This window comes from Urocitellus parryii, chromosome 3 (assembly GCF_045843805.1).
Source record: "Urocitellus parryii isolate mUroPar1 chromosome 3, mUroPar1.hap1, whole genome shotgun sequence".
Taxonomy (NCBI): Eukaryota; Metazoa; Chordata; class Mammalia; order Rodentia; family Sciuridae; genus Urocitellus; species Urocitellus parryii.
The window spans coordinates 55828995-55834941 of record NC_135533.1 but is presented as its reverse complement, the minus strand read 5'-3'; the positions used below and the strand labels follow the sequence as shown (position 1 = coordinate 55834941).

General features: G+C 37.6%; 1 non-coding gene across 1 annotated transcript; it reads right to left on the bottom strand.

Annotated features, from left to right (window-relative positions):
- Positions 1-956: 956 nt before the first annotated feature.
- On the bottom strand, positions 957-1028 carry Trnaa-ugc (transfer RNA alanine (anticodon UGC)). Its single transcript has one exon. It is a non-coding gene; the product is annotated as a tRNA-Ala (tRNA).
- Between the last annotated feature and the right edge of the window lie 4919 nt (positions 1029-5947).

The following is a 5947-nucleotide window of genomic DNA, read 5'->3' as shown; positions in this document are numbered from 1 at the left end:
AGCTTCTTATCCTTGAAAAACACATTTTACAGATTGTTGGCAAAGGCAGCCAACCCAGATTAAGCTGACAGACCTAACTATTTTAGATCTTCCTCCTACTCCTCTTGAAAAAATACAAGATAAAGATTTGGAGGGATGCTTCTTCCCTGCATTTGAAAGAGGAATTCAAGGAGAGCTTGGAATTGGATTTGTAGGGGTTTGCTGACCCCAGAAAGCCCAGTGTACAACTTCAGATCAGTTCCATAACAAGAGCTGATTGCATTTCTAATAAGATTCCTTCAAATGGTGGATTCCTAAGGACATTTAAGGATTTATTTACAGATTGTTAACTTGCTTGTCAAAGAACCTGAGGGCAGAGACATTTTAAGCTGACATTTTGGGAGTGCACCCTCAAAGGGTGATCAACCAGAAATAAAGATAAAGAGCCTTTGAAATGGTAATGTGAAGTAATGGGGACAGTATTTCCTTTGATAGGTACCATTTTAGAAAACATCTCTAGTGGAAGGTAAAGCCTAGATGTGCATGTCACTTGCTTTTCACTGACTAATTAATATTTCAGTGACTGGCAATCCTCAGTCATCACCATAAAATTTTTCTAGAAACTGCCACATAAATTGGATCATCATAAAACAGGTTTCTGCAAAATGCATTATATTTTTTATCATGAGAACAAAGTTACAAATTTGGAGTTACATTCCTGATTAGGGACCTGACATCAAACATATCAGATATAAGTTGACAATTTCTGCCAGAAATGCAAAAATAAAAGAACTCTAAACTCCATGCTTTTTATACATAGTAAGCCCATGCTCCAAGTGCTATAAAGTGGGGGTAAAAGTGCCATATGCTTCCCCAGGGTATCCTGTTAGTACCTGCAATTGCTACCTTGCTTGACTATTTTTTTAAAATATTTTTTTAGTTGTAGATGGACACAATATCTTTATTCATTTATTTTTATATGGTGCTGGGGATCAAACCCAGGTCTCCTGCATGCAAGGCAAGTGCTCTACCACTGAGCTACAGCCCCAGCCCTTGCTTGACTGTTGACTGGTGACTGTTGTCATCTATCACATCAGTACACTAACCCTGAGGTAAGAAAGGCAGGTCTTGGTCCCTGAGTCCATCAGATAAGGAAACTGAGGCTCATGAATGCATAGCTAGTTGGAAGTGTACCAGAGACTTACAGAATAAGTTTTGTTTGATTTTTTTTTTTTTTTTTTTTTTGGTACTGGGGATTGAACCCAGGAGCACTCAATCACTGAGTCACATCCCCAGCCCTTTTGTATATTGTATTTAAAGACAGGGTCTTGCTGAGTTGCTCAGGGGCTAAGTTGCTGAGGCTGACTTTAAACTTGTGATCCTCCTGCCTCAGCCTCCCAAATTGCTGGGATTACCAGCATGTGCCACTGTGCCTGGCTTTGATTCTTAACTCTGGTCACTTTTCACAGCACCACAGTGACCACTTATGAAATCCTGCCTATGAGACGGTGGCATTGAATATTTGTTTGTCTAAAGGGATAAGGTTTAAAAGCACATACACTCTAGTTTCCCTACTCCCCCCACCCTTCTTCTTCTTCATCTTCCTATTTCTAAATAAAAACGCCTGTTTTAAATCAAGTCAAATGCCTATGTTATTATGTGGAACTGAGGGATGTGGGGCTGTGTAAAGGTATACAGAAAACCTCAATAGGGAATTACACAGAAGAAAAGTATAAAACACTACAATACAAACTTGACCTAAAGCAAATGCTTAGAATAAACATGTAACACTCTTATTTGTTTTTTTCTCCTAGAATTTAAATGAGCCGTTTATTACCAGAGTTTTAAAATAAACAAATGAAAAACTGTCTCTAAAAGCTGACACTTTTTTGTTGTTGTTGTTGTTTCTTTCTGAAGAGATTTTCAAAATATTTCCTGGACTTCAGAACTGCTAGAAGCAGCACAGAGTTCGCTTGACATTTTGTTGACAAGACCTGCAACACTTCACACTTCATTGGAAAGCCATAAAAGCAGGTTCCAGGTCATTAACTGAGTCTTCTAAGAGAAGCTGCTAGCTGCATTCAGATAGTGGGATTAAGAAAAAAATTCTTTTATTACAGTTGTCAGGGTCTTGTTGTTGTTGTTTTTAAAATGGATTTCAAGTGCACAGACTGCAATTAATTAAATCTCTTGATTCATGACACACCATCATCATAGGTCCATGTGTGTCATTTTTATTTCGTTACTTTTTTAAATAACAAACATCTGGTGAGACCACTGTCCAACCAAGAATTAGATGCTCACCTTTTACCTTGACCTAGGGAGAAGGCCCCACTCATCCCCACTGTCTGTCTCTCTTGCATTGGTCACTCTTTTCCTAAATTGGGTGTTTGTAATTCCATCACTCTTTAAAAAAATAATTACCAAATATGCTTGAACACCTACATAGCATCTAGGGTTTTCTCAGTTAATAAAAGTAGCATCACACTTTTCAGTATTTTGTAGCTTCTTCTCACTTGACGCTGTTTCTGAGATATCCACTTTGTCAGGAAAGCTGTAGCTCATTCATCTCACCTGTTGTAGTCCACTGTGTGACTCTCATAAAATATAGTAGAATTTCTTCTGCCAACAAGTATTCATTTTGTTTCTATTTCTTTGCGTAAGAAAATACTTCTTGCTATGAACATTCTTCTTCTTCATATTATGCAGGTGCCAATATTTCCCTTGGGTAAGTACCTAGATGTGGAATTCCTGGGTCTTAAAGTATGAACAAACTTACAAGATAACTACACGTGATTTTCCAGAGTGCTTACGCTAATTTACACTCTTGCCAGTAGTTTGATTCCGTTGCTTCCTGTTACCCTCAAACTTTTATTGTCAGTCTTAATTTTTATAAATAGATGTGAACTGGTATCTTTGCATGGTTTTAATTTACATTTCCCTGATAATGAGGCTGAACGTTGCTTCATGTATATTAGTTATATGTATTTCCTCCTCTATGAAATGCCTGTTTGAACTTTTTGCAGTTTTCTATCATTTTTCTTACTGGTGTTAGGAACCTAATATATTCTGCATGCTAACTCTTTGTGCTGTAATAATTTCTCCTAGTTTTAATTTTTCTATTTTCTTTACAGTTTATGTCAATGACTAATTTATGTATAGGAAGTTGTGAATATTGCCTCTAAATGTTTCAAGTATTTCTGTGTCTCATTTAAGAAATTCCTCCCTATTCAAAGATCAGGAAAATATTCATTTGTGTTTTTCTTTAAAGGTTAAAAGTCTGTTCTCAGCATTTAAGCTCACAATCTGTTTGATTTTTGTGTATGGAGTGAAGTAAGATCTTATTTCATTTTTTCGCATGGATAACCAATATTTCTGCCTCATTTGTTATTAAGTCTTTCCTTTCCTGAGTTCACTACTTCTAGCCTGTCTTAAAATTTCAAATATGTATGGGTATAATTGGGCTCTATTCTGTCTACTGGGCAGTTCATTTATTCCTGCACTGATATCATCTTGTCTTAATTACTATAACTTCATAAAAAATCATTGGATCTGCTAGGATAAATTAATTTTCTTCTTCAAAAAATCTTGGTTCCCCTTTGCTCCTCTGTACATATTAGAATCAACTAATGTTCTATGAAAAACCTTTTTGGTATTTTGACCATAATTGATTTCATCTTATAGATCAATTTGGAGAAATTTGTCTTGCTTATGAAGACCTATATGTTAATAAAGACAGGATATTTCTCCATTTAGATGTCCTTTAATTCTTTTTTGCTAAAATTTTATAATTTTTAAATATAGATTTTGCACATCTTGTTATATTTCTCTCTAGAACTTTTATAGTTTCGTGATTTTCTAAGTCAATAATACTGATATTTATTTTTTAAAATAAATCATGCTTTTTTCAGAGTCTGGTATATGAAAATGAAATTGTGCTTTATATTCTTCTTATCAAAATCTTCTTTTATGTCTAATAATTTATTTTTAGAGTCTTCAGGGATTTCCATGTAGATAATCATATCATCCATAAATAATGCAATATTTTTGGTCTTCTTTCCAATCTTTTTGTGTTTAATTTCTTGACTTACTGTATTATACAGGTTCACTTCACGATGCTGATGGAAATGGTGAGGGCAGGCATTTTTACTTTGGTCCTGATTGTTAAAGACAAACTCCCCATGTTTTTGTTGCTGGGCTTTATTTACAATTGAGATTTTTGAAGTCCCTCACAGCAGCATTTCCATTCCTTTGGCCAGCACTTAGTCACAACGTCACAGATAACTGCAAGGGAGGCTAAAAAAAAAAAAAAAAAAAAAAAAAAAACAGTAGTTTTTTAGCTGGGTGGCACCAGACAAGTGGAGTTCTGCTAATTTGAGATGAAAAGGAAAGTGAATAATTCATTGCTGATGAATAGGGAGTTTCTACTCTGTCTTGTGGCTGCTGCCCCAACATCAAGATAGGCAATCAGGCTAGCATCATAGGGATATTTTTCAAGATACAGTAATGTCTTAGGCCTTTCCATGAAATTACAAAAACAAACAATAACATCGTAAAAAAGCTGCATTTCCTTAACCCTGTTCCTGTCTCTCCTGAACTTTGAGTTCCATTCAGGGCCAAACCTAAGACTCCCCACTTGTCATTAGAAACCACATCACTGATCACTTCTTTTCAGTTAAAGAGAAATTTAATTTTAGTTAAATTTTAATTGCCAATGTCATTTGTTACCATTCCATCATTACTTCTTTGTATTTTGTGACTGAGGATTGAACACAGGGTCTCATACATGCCAGGAAAGTGGTCTATCACTGAGTTACTTCCCCAGATTTATTTCTTTATACACACACACACACACACACACACACACACACACACACACATGCACATGGTTTTCTTTTTAAAAAATTATTATTATTATTTTACTTTGACACAGGATATACTTAGTTGCCCAGGCTGGCCTTGAACTTGCCATTTTCCTGCCTCAGCCTCCCAAGTTGCTGGGATTAAGGGCATATGCCACTACAGCTGACCACCACTTGTTGTATTTTGAAGGCACTTCCTCAGCCCAGGTAGCTAAGACACTAGATTTGGTGGGCTGTTTCCGGACAATGCAGAGGGAATCATGAGTTAATGCCCAGGTGTGGTTTGTTCGAACTACACTTCTACAGTCCTCATCCCTTAGTGCTTTCCCCCACGCTCTAGCCACCCTGGCATCCTTGCTGTTTTGATTGCCATTTTAAGTTGTGCTGATTTGATTCAGCTTGAACTATGTTTCCCAGAATTCCTGGCTCTGGCTCTTGGCAACAAGAGAACTTGGTGTGAGTTGAGAAGCAGCAGCGAAACAGCAGTGAGAATGCTATGCCAGTGGGTGCGGGATGCCAGGTTTTGCCACCACACTCGCTTGTTTTGGGGGCTGGGCTGGTTCACTCTGTCGACTGGGGCAAGTCCCCAGGCTCCCAGCTCCTGCGGCTGTTGCCAGAGCTCCTTCATCTTTCCTGAATCCTGAGCCTGGTACGTGCTGCTCTGCAGTAAAGGCACAGATGGCTTCTGCAGTTCACCTGTGCAGTGGATGGGGGAAGCAGAGAGACCAAGCATGTTCCAGTTTGTCCTTTTGGGTTTGTTCCCATTAGTTCTCAACTTGGCTCCATAGATTACAGTTTGTTCTCTTGTATCTGCTTCTGCTGTTTCATGTTCAGCTTTGCTTCTTGACTGACTTCTGTTCTTGCTAGTCTACTGTGGCTTTATTCAGGTCCATCACAAATGCAGAGACATCTCCTTCTCTTGGCTTCTTCACAGCTCCCACCATTGCTTCAAGACTAATCCTTTTAATAAATAACTTTGAATAAATATTCCTTATCACTCATAGTTTTCTGCTTTGCACTTAAACACACATGCGCTCCTAGTCTGCACCTCTCCCTCTGCTCAGCTCTTAGGTAAGCTCGAGATCAACACTCTCATTCTTCAAGAT